This window comes from Cyanistes caeruleus, chromosome 5, assembly GCF_971803275.1.
Source record: "Cyanistes caeruleus chromosome 5, bCyaCae1.hap1.1, whole genome shotgun sequence".
NCBI lineage: Eukaryota > Metazoa > Chordata > Aves > Passeriformes > Paridae > Cyanistes > Cyanistes caeruleus.
In genome coordinates, this window is record NC_141705.1 from 18,984,354 (window position 1) to 18,999,168 (window position 14,815).

General features: G+C 40.4%; 1 long non-coding RNA gene across 6 annotated transcripts in view; it reads left to right on the plus strand.

The window, feature by feature from the left end:
- The window catches only part of LOC111928123 (uncharacterized), a 356,375-nt gene that overhangs the window by 20,442 nt on the left and 321,118 nt on the right, over positions 1-14,815 (plus strand). The window contains exons 1-4 of one of the 6 annotated variants that reach the window (XR_015287226.1): positions 6,630-6,926; positions 8,873-9,055; positions 9,829-9,967; positions 10,701-10,736. This is a non-coding gene — a long non-coding RNA (uncharacterized LOC111928123). Of the gene's footprint in view, positions 1-6,629; positions 6,927-7,063; positions 8,227-8,872; positions 9,056-9,828; positions 9,968-10,519; positions 11,815-14,815 lie in introns of those variants that run through there. The other 5 variants (XR_015287227.1, XR_015287231.1, XR_015287224.1 and 2 more) reach the window with 5 other exon arrangements.

Here is a 14,815-nt window from a genome sequence, read left to right on the forward strand (position 1 = left end):
GAACCCACTGGTTACCAATCCAGTAGGATTAGAGTTGGTCCATTTTGTCATGAGTGGTTTTTTTCAAAGTACTTTACTCTTAACATTTGCAGTCTGCTTGAATTATAGCAGTGCTCAGAAATAAGAGCTAAACTTAGCTGACTATTGGAGCAATCCTCTGGTTCCAAGTTGCTCTCCTTTTTGCAGTTAAAGCCTACTGTTATACAAAATACTACAAATCAAAGGTTGAGTCAATGTCTTTCAGAACAAAGGGGGTCTCCGTTATGCTGATGTTTCTTGCAATGAATTCTCCTCTTCAGATTCATAAATTTAAGTATAAGCCACTTCAAAATTTAGGATTGAACATTAGGGAACACAAAGCAGGCAGTGTATATAAAATATGCCAAGAAAGAAAAAGGAATAACAGTGTAGATTGCAAGATATCATTTTGATAGAGAATGATAAAATATGCATGGTTCAGATGACAATAACACAAATAAAATGCAACATTTTACAGAAGTGAACCACAGCTCCTGACGCAGCTCTGGCACTATCACGCGACTGGTGATTATTCAAATGTCTCCATGATTAATTCAGTTTGTATTGATGCAAATAATCCTAGAGGAGACCTGTGAGAGCTAATGCATTTTGCTTCTGTGGCTTTCCATTGATAGCACAAAACAGCAAAAAGGAAAGTAATTTTCATGTTATTAATAATGCGATTGCAGAATCAGGTCATTTAAAAGAATAGTGCTGACTCAGCTGTAGTACTGCAGGGTTGAACATGGAGATTAATTCTTGAGCATGCCACATAAAAATCCACTGCTGGATATCTCATTGCACTAAAGTGTATTTCCTCCTTTGTAGGAAATATTTAAAATGACAGCAGTTGATTTGATGCCTTCTTTCCTGCTGCTAGGAATTCTTTTATAACATCAGAGCTCTTTCTGTTGAAGTATTTACCTTTGCACGGTGAGATGGGGCTTTCCTTTCTCCCTTCTCCTTTCCAGGAATGGAAATTGGTTCCTCCTTTTATAATTCCCTGAAGGTCAGTGAAAGTCTGAGGGGATCATAACTGCTGTGCATGAATAGCTGTCTCAGCCAATGAATCTTATTAAACCAGCGATGAGAGGGAGCAAACATTTCCTTTTTTTGAAAGGACATCTTCATAGATGTCACTGGAGGCAAGCTCCTGGCTGACTCTTGCTATCTTAGGTAGTTCTAGTGGCAGACATCTGTGCTTTTATTTTGCTTTTTTTTATGACTAGGCCAATAAGCTCAGCAGATATGCTAAAAAGGTGATTCTTGCATGAGTTCCTTAGAGAGAGAGAAGGAAAAGAAAAAATACATAGCCATTGGGGGTTTTTTTAAGCTCAAGTTACAAATTCACCACATAAAAATTTTGTTCCCTATACTTAAAAATGCAAAATAGAAAAAAATTAAATAAAAAATGCTTAAAACAAGTCTCTACTTGTGGGTTTTTTTTCTTTTGTTTTGTTTGTTTCATTTTTAACATGGAGTTCTTTGGGGTAGGCTAAAAGGATTAGAGAAACAATTTCTATACACTTGCAATGTACTGTTTCTGCATTAGTGATATTTTTGCTTACTTTGATAGGGAGCAGAAAAAGCCTGTTTTTCTCTTGTGGAACTACAAAATTAAAAATTAGCTGAAAGTTAAACATACATTTGTCTTTCTAATATTTCTAAAATTGCACTTTTCTGATCCAAACTAATTTATGTTTAAATAATATATTACTTCCAAAGTAAATAAGAAAATATGCAACACCATCAAGAAAAAAATGTTCCTATATTAAATAGGATCAGTTCAAGATACCTGTAGTTTGAGCTTGCTGGTGACCAGTTAAAAAAACGAGAGGGGAGCATTAGAGAAGAATATTAGGAACAACATCTAGTAATTAGAGACATGAATATTTCTGAGATTGTGTAACAACACTGGAAGTAAGAGACTTATTTTCCTCCTCAGCATCTTGGGTGGTAAATAGTTGAACTAGTTTGGCCTCCCTGCTCTTGAAAGTAAAGCTCATATTTTCTTGCTGAGAGTTGTTCCCATGTTTTGCGGTTTAAAATAGGTCAGATATGTGCCATTGCCTTCGGCTGTGTATTGAGTCCTATCACATAGCTACAAACCCACTGTCTTCTCTGAGAATGTTGCAGCTTGCTGTCTGGGAATACAGGCTTGGACTGAGGGAAGGACTGATTTTTAAAGAGAGTGTGGCATGGTAGCCCAGCTGCCACAAGGCCTTCTTCTACAGGTACCATCTTGAGTTCCCTTCCCAAATGCCAAGATACATTTTGGGTAGGATTTGGATGGGGGATTGTGATAAAGCCTTTGATGCTGATTCAAATCATCTGATTCTTTTGCTACTCCTGCCAGGTTGGATTCATACATTGGTGCATTGCCAAGCATGGGCCCAGCTGCCTTGCTGATGCTCAGCCCGTACCAACCCCAAACTCTCCATTCCAACTTTCCTGGCCTCACTTGTCCCTTGGTGTTCTCCTTCAGGGTGCAGGCCTTACCCCTCCTGTTCTGGAGAGGGTTAATACTGCTGTGTGCCTTGCTGACTGGCTTCTGCAGTTGAAAAACTGAAATGCAAGCACTTGTAAAAGGATTCTGCTCTCTATCACTGATGTCCAGACCATAATCATGGTCCTGCTGCCCTGAGGGCTGTCACAGGTTCCTATGCAGCCAAGGGGAAAGGGAGGGCAAGAGCCTTGAGCAACTGCACTCTCTTGTCTTGTTTATGAAATGAGTTTTACTCACGAATTGATCATAAATTTATGAAAAACATAGTTGAATGTCAAAATACTACTGTGTCAGTCTGTACTAGACTTCAGCTGAACTAAATTTGGGTTCTGTACTATTAAATGCTGAGATGTGTGAAATTTGGCTGAGTACAGGACAGTTGTTATCATATTTGTCTGTGCTGAAGGACTGAAAATAGGTATATTGCCTCCAAGTTTGCACAGGTGGGAGAATGATGTGGAAGAATGAGTCATATCAATTTGAAATAGGAATGAAGGCTAAAAAGGATTGGTTTAGTGTTTGTTTTTACTCTTGGTGTGACTCCATTTTTAACCACTTTATTATCCTCTGTAGTTATTTTTTGCAAAGACATTTGCCAAGGATTAGTTTTTGTTTGGTTGCAAATACTATATGGCAGCTGGAAGCCTTTTTATGAGGCTTTCAAAAGCTGAGAAACTGGTTGTCAATGTGTGAAAAGTTCTTTGCTGGTACTCTAAACTGCCTTTCAGTAGGATGTTGTATATTTAATGACTGCTAGCCCAATGGGGCATGCAGAATTTCCTGCTGTGGTCTTCTGTAAAAATTTATTGAAGAAAGACTTTGGAAAATGTTTCTGGTATGCAATGATGCATGGAAAACATTCACATTTGTGTAAAAGTAATGGAAATCCTCTGAAACAGTTGCTACATTAAAACTAAGCCAAACCCTTGGTGATTCTAGCTGAGTTATCTGCACACAGATATTGGCAGGTAGGGTAGGTGTTAGGTTTTTTATCACTGCCTTTAAGCAGCCAGAAAACTTTCAGATCCAGGATTAAGATGCTTTTCTTTTGGGACAGAAAAGTAAAATATTGTTTTCTCACTTATCTGCATGCATGTGCAAAAGTACAGAAAAGTAATTAGAAACTGGACCATACAACCTACGAATAGAATTCCATCCTTCAATGATTAACATGAAATTTTGAGATGTGGTGCTTATAATAAATCTTGTTGCAGGTTCTCTCTGTTTCTAGCAGTATGTTAATTTGTCAGTCTCGGTTTTTTTGTGGTTTTTTTTCTTTTTCTTTTTCTTTTTTTTTTTTTGTGGATTTTAAAAAATATTTTTATTTTTTAATTTGTTTTGTTTGTTGCCATTTTGGAAGAGTATGGCTCTCAGAATACAGATGTCAAAACAACCAGTGAAGGGGATGTATTGGATCAAAAAGGTCTGACTGAGGAAAATATGATATAGCTCAGGCTAGAGTGGAGCTGACACAGTCCTGAACTAAAGCTACTTAAGTGGTTTTCTGAAGTAAAAATGTTCAGGGATAAAAAGGCAATTTTTAGACCAGTGACTGGAAAGGAAGTGACTGACACAAGAGCTTGTAAGAGGTAGATCTGTGTTGGCCTAAGTGTTAGGTGGCATCCAAAGGGTACTTTGCAGGCCAGACTCTGCTGCTCTTGCTCTGAGCTAAACACTAGATTGTATATTGAAAAGACATTCCACATTCTAATTTCTAGCCTTTCAGTTTTTTAACGAAGCTGTGGCTGTGGTTATTCTACTGATGTGTTCTCTTTAGATTTTAGTTGTAGATCCTGAACTTGTAAATATTTGGTCCAAGACAAACATTAGTATTAAGAGAAGCATGCTTCTGCTAACTGATCTTTCATATGGCTCCATCCTCTCAAGAGGGTCAATCCTCTTCCAGACCTATGGAAAATTTACCTGGAGTTATTACAAAGATCCATTGGGATGGTGTAGTTGACTCTGACATTGTGCAAACTGACAATACCTAGAAAGGGCTGAGCTAAGATATGAGAAATTTAATGCATGATATAGTGCATTTTTCAGTTGTATAAAGTGATATGACTCCGATCCAAATGATCTGGGAACGGGGTCCAAACCACAACCATAAGGAATGTTAAAAATATGCATGCAAGAGTTTTAGTCTGGACCTGAAGTGTATGTTGAAGTAATTTCAGCCACAGTTCAGTATTCTCTTTGGGGAGGATGAATTCTCTGTGTGTATTCATGCATAATAGTATCTGAATAATCTTGCATAATAATATATGAAAGACCTTCTATCATTCTCTGTGCTGTCCTGCAGATGATGCAGCTTTGGAGTCTACAGCATTAGAGCATGTTTAAACATAAATCCCAGTGACTTAGGAAGTTTTATTCAGAACACAGACAAGTTTCAATTAAGTAAATACATAAATTATTTATTGATAGTCTGTCAGTGGGCCACCAAGATGTTCTACAGGATATGTGCTCTTTGAGGGAGCTGGGCTTGTATACAGTCACATTAAGAAGTGACCTAGTAGGTATTTATAACTACTTCAATATGGAGAGTTATGAAAATGAGAGAACCAAAATTCCTCAGAAGGTAGAGATGTATCAGAGGCAGTGATTTCTGCATGGGGAGGGTCAAGTTAGCCAGCCCTTTGTCCCAGGAATGCAGTACAGCACCCAGCCAAGTGGCTATCTTTGGGGCATTTTCTATTGATCACCTGATTCAGTTCTGCTGATAATCCTGCTTGGAGGGTCAGAGTGGACTGGACATCTTCAGTGGTCTTTTGCAAGCAGCCCTTCAGTGATATTTTTCTCAGACTCCTTGACCAAATTTGAACCACTAAGAGCTTGAAGGTGTTTAAAGGCTGAGTCCATTCAGAACTCCACCCAAGTACAAGTTTCAGAGCCTTCAGACACTGTCACTTTGGCTCTCAGGCAAGTAAGGTTAATTTTAGCAGAGATTTTTAAAATAATCTTCTGTTGGAACCACAGTGGGAGTTGCTGCTTCAAATGGAAAGTATACTTTTTTGACCTTGACTTCTCTAAAATAGGCACACAGCAGCATGTATATATTTATGCAGGGAAAAACAATCCTACCAGATCCTACTTTGCATATGTAATTTGGTTACAGGGAAGAGAATGAGCGAACAAGCTGCTTGTGGCAAATATAAATAAATTAATTCATTACTGCATAGCAGTTCTTGCTGTGACATTATAGGGTGTTTTCAAATCCTGTAGTATTAAGTCTTATTGTCTTGGTTTGACCAGATGGAATAATGATCTTTTGGGTCCTGTTATCTGCAGTCTAATGACACTTTAAAATATTTGAATTCTACACTACACCAATTTTAAACATGCCATTAGAAGACACATATGAGAGTGCTGGTTATTTTCTTGGCATTTTTTTGGTGTGATTAGTACTGTATGAATGGAAAAATGTGATTTTTGGTCTTTGTGAAGGTGATACTGATGTAGAAACTAAGCAGAGAGAAAACCCCTTGCCCTGGACTACACAATAAATCAGGTGCTTCTTTCTCTTCATTAATTCTGATGATAAAATGGATGTGAAATAATGCTTACACTGATGTGGAACAGCTGTTGAAGGTCTTTTAACAGAACCCAAGTAGGAATAATGTCAAACCAAAATAGCTCTTTAAGTAATTAGGCACAAATTAATAAAACCACAAAAGGCAGAGGCATACTATGAACTCTGATTTAATCTGAAAGAGAAGAGAAAACTAAGAGGAGCTAAAATATTCTTGATGTATATGTACAGTGACTTCTGCCTGGGAATTTAGATTCATATCATCAATGTAAATGCTAAATATCTAAACAGGCAGGATCGAAGTGATTTCTGTGATGCAGGATGGGGAAAGCAGATGCTGCTGTTCTAATTATATGGACATCTTGTCACTGAGATTTGCCAGCTGTATGTATTTATTGATCCTCAATTGGTTTTGGGTTTGCTTATGACAGTGGTGACCAAAGGACTCTCTTGATACTTTTTTATGATTATCCAGCTGAAAATGTTGTAACAGTTTACCAAATTTCCAGCACACAGCTGGATAAACACTTCATGTAGTGGGTGAGTAGCTGGCTCATGGGTCAGGCACAAAGGGTTATAGTTAATGGGGCGACATCAGACAGGGCACCTGTCACTGGGGAGGTTCCACAGGGCTCCATCCTCAGCCCTGTGCTTTTCAACATCTTCATAACTGGCTTGAACACAGGACTGGAAGGGACTGAGCAAGTTTGCAGATGATACAAAGCTGGGAGGAGCTGTTGACTCCCTCAAAAGCAGGGAGGCCTTGCGGAGAGACCTTGACAAAACAGAGGGCTGAGCAATCACCAGCCATGTGAAGTTCAGCGAGTGAAAGTGCCAGATTCTGCACCTGGGATGGGGTAACTCTGTGTATGTACAGACTGGGGAGTGAAATGCTGGAAAGCAGTGCCAGGAAAGGCACCTGGGGGTCAAGGTTGACAGAAAGTTGCACACAAGCCAGCAGTGCCCTGGCAGCCAGGAGGGCCAAGCGTGTCCTGGGGTGCACCAGGCCCAGCATGGCCAGCCGGGCAAGGGAGGGGATTGTCCTGCTCTGCCCTGAGCTGGGGCAGCCTCACCTCCAGGGCTGGGGGCAGTTCTGGGCACTGCCATGTCAGAAAGATAGGAAGCTATTAGAGTGTTCAAAAGAGGGCAGCAAAGATGGTGAAGGGCCTTGAGGGGAAGCTGTATGAGGAATGGCTGAGGTCACTTGGCTTGCACAGACTGGGGAAGAAGAGATTGAATGGAGGCCTCACTGCAGTTACAACTTCCTCGTTGTAGAGGGGAAGAGGAGGGGCAGACACTGATCTCTTCTGTGTGGTGACCAGTACCAGAATCCAAGGGAATGGCGTGAAGTTGTGTCAGGGGAGGTTTAGGTTGGATATTAGGAAAAGGCTCTTCCCCCAGAGGGCGGTTGGGCACTGGAACAGGCCCCTCAGGGAAGTGGTCACAGTACGAAGCCTGACAGAGTTTGAGAAGTGTTTGGATAATATTCTCAGGTACATCGTGTGACACTTAGTGAAGGTGCTGTGAAGGGTTGTGTGTTGGACTTGAGGATCTTTATGGGTGCCTTCTAACTCAGCTTATTCTGTGATTTCCTGCAGTACAATTTATTGGCAGAAAAGCTCTGCAGAAGAAATTAGCTTATCACAACATATCACAAAAGACAGGTAGATCCCTATACATCAAGAGTAATATTTAAGCATTTGAGAAACAACCTCTTTCATACACTGCAGTGTTAAAATCACTAGTGAAAAGAAAGCAGACCTCATTTTGAGTGTACGTGGTTTTGTAAGGGAGAAAGAAGTCTGGGGCCCAAGAAAATGTCAGTAACTAAAAGCTCAGATAATTTCAGATTTTTTCATGTAATTCTTGACAGGATTCTAAGTAAGTCTCAGCTTTTTATCTTTGTGATTAAAAACAAGGATCAACTCCTATTTTCTTTTCCTTCACTGTGCCACAGAGCACTGGTGATTTGTTCACTCCCGAGGAAAACACGAGCAGTTAGGATGATGTACAATGCTAGATTTGTGTGTGGTTAAATAACTGCGGTTTTCAGCAATATCTGTTGCTGTAGCTGCTTAGTTTGATGCAGGCAGCTGTGACTCTAGGGAGGGTATCATCCCTGGCACTTTCTTCCAAAGCCTCAGAAGAGATCAATCCACTCCTTAAGGTTTGTTTTCCTAAGTCCAAACAGAGCCATAGGGCTCATTCTTTCTTGCTGAGTAGAGGACAGAGAGTGTGGGGCCTGGATGTTCTCTGTGGGGCTGATGGCCCCTGGGCAAGGTCCAGCCTTCTGGGCTAGGTTGATGTTACTGCAAGTGTCCTGGTGGGAGCTGGTGCTGAGAGCAGGTCCCAGAGTGCTCCAGCCTCCCTGACAAGCTCTTCCCCCTCTGTCACAGCTGTGCAGGTTGGAAGGCTAGACAGCTCTAGTACAATATCTTATGTCAGTCCAAAGTCTTACTGGATTAACTTCTACTAACACATATTCCCAGAGATGCAGAATCCACTTCAGCCCCTAAAATTTGATGAAATTGATGGGAGTGAGATAATGAAATGTTTTTTACATGAAATAAAATCTGCCAGAATATTCTGCACGCTCAGCCCTGGCACTACTGTGTTAGGCGGCGATGTTGCCTTAAATGTGCACTAGGCGGCACTTTAAGACTGGTTAAAGGAAGCAGAAAACTTAGCAACACTAATTCCACATCATCATGAGCAGAGTAAACAGTCTGGTGCAAAACAAAATATAAAAAAACCATAAGCAATTAAATATGTATTTAGCAGCAAGTGTGATTCGATTTCTGTTTTTCCTGCAGCAACTGCACTTGCTGAAAGTGGACATGCAACTGAAAATTACATTCTTGTTCTAAACAGATTGTATCTTTGCCGACTTGTTCTTCTAAATAAATGGACTTCGCTTTTCAGCATCTAGCCAAACACAGGATCAGGTGCTATATTTTTTCGTTAATCAGCCTGTGTCTCTACAGCTATCTGTGATGGTAGGTTTGCAATTTTTTCATTTCTTCATAGGAACTGCTGAAATGTCTGTTTTACAACATTCTATTTTATTTCCTTCAACTGGTTTTATCTGACTTAAGCCCATGCAGAACTGAAGTTCTGTTCCAGGACAGCCCTCTAGGGTGTCTCCTGAGCATGAGAAACTGGTTTTGTGCCATTTTAATGTCCATTCCCCTGCCAGAGATATGTGTTGCCAAAGTGTTTGAATTCTGTAATGATTTATCTTGTTAAGCACATTGGAATGGCATAAAAATCATAACTCCTAATTCTAACAGAATTTTCTCCTTCTGAATAGTTTAGGGAAGCTTAGAAGTAATCAGATTAATTTGATACTAACAGATAAGCTAACAGAAGCATAGCTTTTTATAGATTACTTTCCACAAAATGACAGACCATCCTTTTGCTAAGAATCTGATTTTGTAGTATCAATAAGATGTGTAAACTGTGAAATGGAAGATAAGAATGACACATTCAGATCTCAGCAACAAGAAAATGTACAGTATGTAGCTAAGATGAATTAATGTCTTGCAAAAACAATAGGTTTATGCTGGTCAGTATATAAAATAGCTAGGTAAAAAATGCAAACCTTTTTTAGAGTTTTGCCACATTTTCACTTTTTGCCTTTTTTCCTGCCTCTACTATGCATATGGCTGCAGTTCACTGCTTTTGATACTGTTACTTTTGCTTATTTTAAGACACTGGTAGGACTGCTCAGCGTTAATGAATGTACAATTTTTTTTTTTTTTTTGGTCAGGAATTACTATTTTGTTGAAACTGAAACATTTTGTGAAAACAATGATTTGAAAACTTTCTCAGGAAGGTGCCTGAGCATCCGGACAAAGTGCTAAAAATATGTTCACCAAGAACAGCTGACAGCCAGGCACTGAAGATGAGTGTTGCTTTTAGTTTGCTACTTATTCTGTAGAGAGGCCTCTACACAATCCCTATATAAATTTCTATGTAGCTACACCTACCCCAAGTGCCATCCCAATCTGTTATGTAAAATTATTCTAAGAAAAGTCTGAGAAAGTCAGAAAACTAATGCAAACAGAGAACTCTGCAGGCACAACCCCAGGGCAGCTTTTGACTGTAGTATCTGCATAGTCAGATGTTTGCTCTGAGCCAGCTTCAGCCTGAAGCTTTCAGTCCTGTTTTTGTGCAGCTATGCCTGCAATAGAATGCCCTGCTCCTGACATGGGCATCTGGGCACGGCACAGACAGAGATGTGTGCTGCTGGGGCTGCTGGGGTACACATGGGGCCACAGCTACTGCTTCCTCTGAGCAGACAGGAGGCATGCCTTTGTCTTTACAGTAAACAAGAAGAGTGTGACTGGAAATCAATAGGTTGAACTTAGCAGATGAGAAATGAGGTCTAATTGGTGATTAAACAACACGGTGGTTGAAACAATTAGATGTTGATCCATTTACCTCTCTCCTTTCTGCAGAGAAAGCTAGGTTGAAGAGCATGAATTTCATGGCTCTTGCCACATCCTGGGATCCCTCATGGTATTTGGGGCTTTGAGTATCTTGGACTTGGGAGAAAGACAGAGATTGACCAGACAGTTTGAGTAAGAAGGGATCCTGGAGAATGTCTGGTTGTCTGAAATTAATGTCTCACTCTTACAGGCTCCCTGACCTCTGCTGTGACTGCTTCCTAGCCAGGTGAGATTACTCTTCTGAAATACTGTGCTGGAAACCTTCAAACAAAGATGCAGATAGATGTTTCTTAGGTGATGGTAAAAGTGGTATAAATTTACAAGGTTGCTGCCTCTCTGTCAGCTTTATAATCTCCTTTTCATTGTCTGTCCATTATGAATTATGTGTTAGAGAATATCTTTCAGTAGTATTGAATGTCTCGTGCCAATATATGAAGCTAAATGTTCTATTTCAAATATAGTTATTAGTATTGCTCTGGAAGTGTTGGTCTTGGCACAGATTACCAATGGGTCTTGAGTAAATTTCTCCTGTAGGTCTTCCAGTCTGCACTGAGATGCTGTGATTATGCTGACAGCAACAACTCTGTAGAAATCTTAAAGATAGTTTTGGTGTGTCTGTGTGAACAGGAGTGATGCAGGACATGGCAGTGCATATGTGCAAGTATGTGTATGTATATCATATAACTGTACCATGTAGTGTAAGATTCATGAACAGGTATTATATGTTCTACCTTTTTGATGTTGTTGGTACTTCCTATTTTGTCTTGTTCTCTTTTGTTCTTAAAATCAACATCCCACAGAATGGTTTGCTCTCCTATAAAGGACTTTCATTAGCACTGTTATCATCCTATACAATGTGCTTGGTGATGGAAAAGATTTCATGCTAACACGGTCTCCTACCTAGAAATACCTCATTTCAGGTTTCAGCTTCTTTTTTGCTTGTTTTTCTCTTTTCCATAAAATGTTAAAAAATATAATGGCTATTTTCTGCTAAGAAGCTGAAGTGTGCCAGTTTTTGATTTATTTTCATGTTTGATATTGTAAAGACATAATAAAGTCATATTAGCCCCATAGAATTTTGTTTTTTTTGCCTAATATAGTCTTCTAAATTAACCCATGGGGCATTAACTTCAGACTTAAATTCAAGTCCTTTCTTTGTTTATTTTAGAGTAGAAGAGTGAACCTGGAGCTTTACTTTCCTTTGCACAACAGAATAGACTCAAGTGGTATTTTTTTTTCCTTCTTACCCCACCTTTTCTGTTTCAAAAATGCAAAAAAAAAAAAAAAAACCACCAAAAAAAAAATCTGACTAACAGAAATTTTGTGAACTAGACAGCCATTTCTTTTTACCACTGGTTCTAGAGAGTATGAAAATAATTTTTCAGTTTTCCTAATCCTTTTGCTCACAAATACAGTCTTGTATGTAATCAGAGTGGGGAAAGGATGCAAAAATATTCCAAAAATATTCCAGCACAGAAAACTTTCCTGGGGAGTTTTCTTATCTCTGCTGTTATATTATAAACTCATAATTTATTTTTTTTTTTTGCTGAAGTTTGAAATCCTCAGTGGAAAATTACTGTAAATCAGAGTAATTCTTCCTGGGAGTTTTACTGCCAGCAAATATAGCTTTGAGTCCATAGCTAATTATAATGTCTCTGCTTAGGCTTTTTAACTAGAAGAATCTACTCCATCAGCAGTTCCCAATGTTTCCGGCGCAGTGCGGCGTACACATGTTCCTACAGCACTCCAGGGCTTATAGGTCATGATCCTTTTCTGTTATGGATGTGAATGCATTCTTGTAATGTAGCTAAAACAGATTAGTGTTCCCATCAAGTGAACACAAGTCTACATGTAACACACTGAAAAGTCCCTGCACTTTGGTTGTGTGTTTGGGAAGGTGACCAAACTGATCACAGAACCAGAGACTCAGTGAGGTGGAAAGGCATGTCTGGAGATCATCCAGCCCCCTTTCTCCAAGAAGGGGCCAGCTAGAACAGGTTGCTCAGGGCTGTGTTATATCTGATCTTTAGTATCTCCAAGGGCCAAGACTCCACAATCTCTCTTGGAAACTTGTTCCAGTGCTTAGTGTCCATGTCCCTCATCTAAAAATGTGGGGTTTCTGTCTTCTTCTCTCTCTCTCTCTCTTTTTTTTTTTTTTTTTTTTTCCTAATGGCCAAACAGGACTTAATGTATTTAACTTGTGGCTGGTACCACTGAGAAGAATCTGTTTCCATCTTCTCTACTGACAGGATCAGATGTGAGCCTTCTTTTCTCCAGGCTGAAGAGTGCCAGCTCTCAGCTTTTCCTCACGTAACCCTTAATTGTCCCCTCAGCCTGTAAACAGACTTGCTGTACCTGTGTCCATGCCTCTCCTGCACTGGGGATTCCAGGACTGTGGCCAGCACTCAGTGGCTTCACTAGTGCTGAGTGAAGGAGAAAGATCAGCTCTCTCAACCTCCTGGCAGTACTCTCCCTGACACAAACCAGGTGACTGCTGACTGCCTTTGCCACAAGGCACATTGCTGGTTAATGATCAAGCTATTCATTCCTTCCTCTGCAGTTTCTGCAGAACTGCTTCCAAGCTAGTTGGCCCCCTGTGCTGATGGATAGGGTTATTCCTCCCTAGATACAGGACTTCTGCTCTTCCCTCTTCATGACCTTTCTGTTAGCTCATTTGTCCAGGGTATTGCGGTGGCTCTGAAATGGTGACATCTGCTTACCAGCCACTCCTCCCATTCATGTGCACTCAGGCCCATGTTCCAGGTAATTAATGAACATGTTAACCAACACTGGACCCAGTATCAACCCCAGGGGACACTGTTAGGGGTTGGTGTCACCTGGACCTTGTGCTGCAGATCACAGCTCTTTGATCCTGCCAGTTCAGCCAGTTTTCAGTCCACCTTGCTTACTATCCACTAATCTACTCTGTATTTCATCAGTATGTCTATGAGAAAGTTATGGGAGAAAGTGTCAAAATCCTTGCTAAAGTCAACACAAAAATATCATCATAAATGCGTACTGCCTATTCTCACCTTTTCTTTCGTATTTTTGGAAAGTACTTCCAATTTTTTTGCTTCACTACCTTCTCAGAGATTGAAGTGAGGCTGATTAGCTTGTAGATGTGTGTAGATGTGAATGGGTCAGTACCACATTCAGCTCCAGATGGGTTTTGTTGTACCTAACACCATCATTCCACACTTGGGCCGTATCTCTATTCCTCCTTGGTCATCTGTCCCTTCTGCTGCCTCTTATTATTCTTTTTTTATAGTTGAGATTTTCAGGAGCTCTCTGCTACCTTGTTTGACTTTCTGCACATTGGGGTGGACCATTCTTGAATTTGGAGGGAAATGATCCTTGAAAAATGGTCAAAGTCTGCATGAGCAAGAGGGCCTGTGCATGTGAGGCTTCTTACAGCTCTCTGAAGAAGGCCACAATATCCAGTATTTCTTCTTGATATTACTGATTTTGGTCTGCCCAATGATTCTGATTTACAAGCTGTCATCTGGCTCATCACCCATCTGCTGTTTTCACATCAAGGGCAATTCTCCCTTCTCACCAACCTGACCATCCAAATGGTGGATACATCTGGATCCACCATTCCTAATAAGCCTGTGTTCACGCATTGCAACATTTGAGTGAGCTACCCCACATCTCTAATCAAAGGAGGTTGTAGCCCTGTAACAGATGTCTAATTACTCCTACCTGTTCCCCATGCTGCAAACTGGTGTACAGACACCTCAGACAAGCACCAGTTCACTGACTTCAGAGAAAACATATGCAATCTTCTGTCCTTTTGGCACTTCATTTGTTTGCATAGATTTGAGGCATCCCCTTCAGGAAAATTGAGGTGTTTCCCATCCAGATTACATTGCACACTTGCCAACGCCCCCCCATCATTTCCTTTCTGCATTGTCTGTTGCCAGCTTCCTGTCCCTCTTGTTCCTGGTTTGAAGGTTTCCTTACCAGGCTGGCCAACCTGCTGGTAAAGATACTTTTGCTCCACTTGTTAAGTGGATCCTGCTTCTTTGAAGCAGTCCTCAGTAACCAGAGGATAGCAGGACTAGTTGCCTCAGTCTCTGTGCCTTATGCCATGTCATTACTGCTGGCTAGGTATGTATAAAAATTTTTTTAGCTCCTATAACCACAAACTAATGCACTCTCTGTAGCTCCTGCTGAAAGGATGCTTAACCCTTCCTAACATCCTGATTAGGACTAGAACAACCTTTGACCACAAGCAGCTATGAGATCTTGTTAGGAGCTGCTAGAACTCACTAGAGACTTCAGTCTCCTGTAGCTATCCTTAGC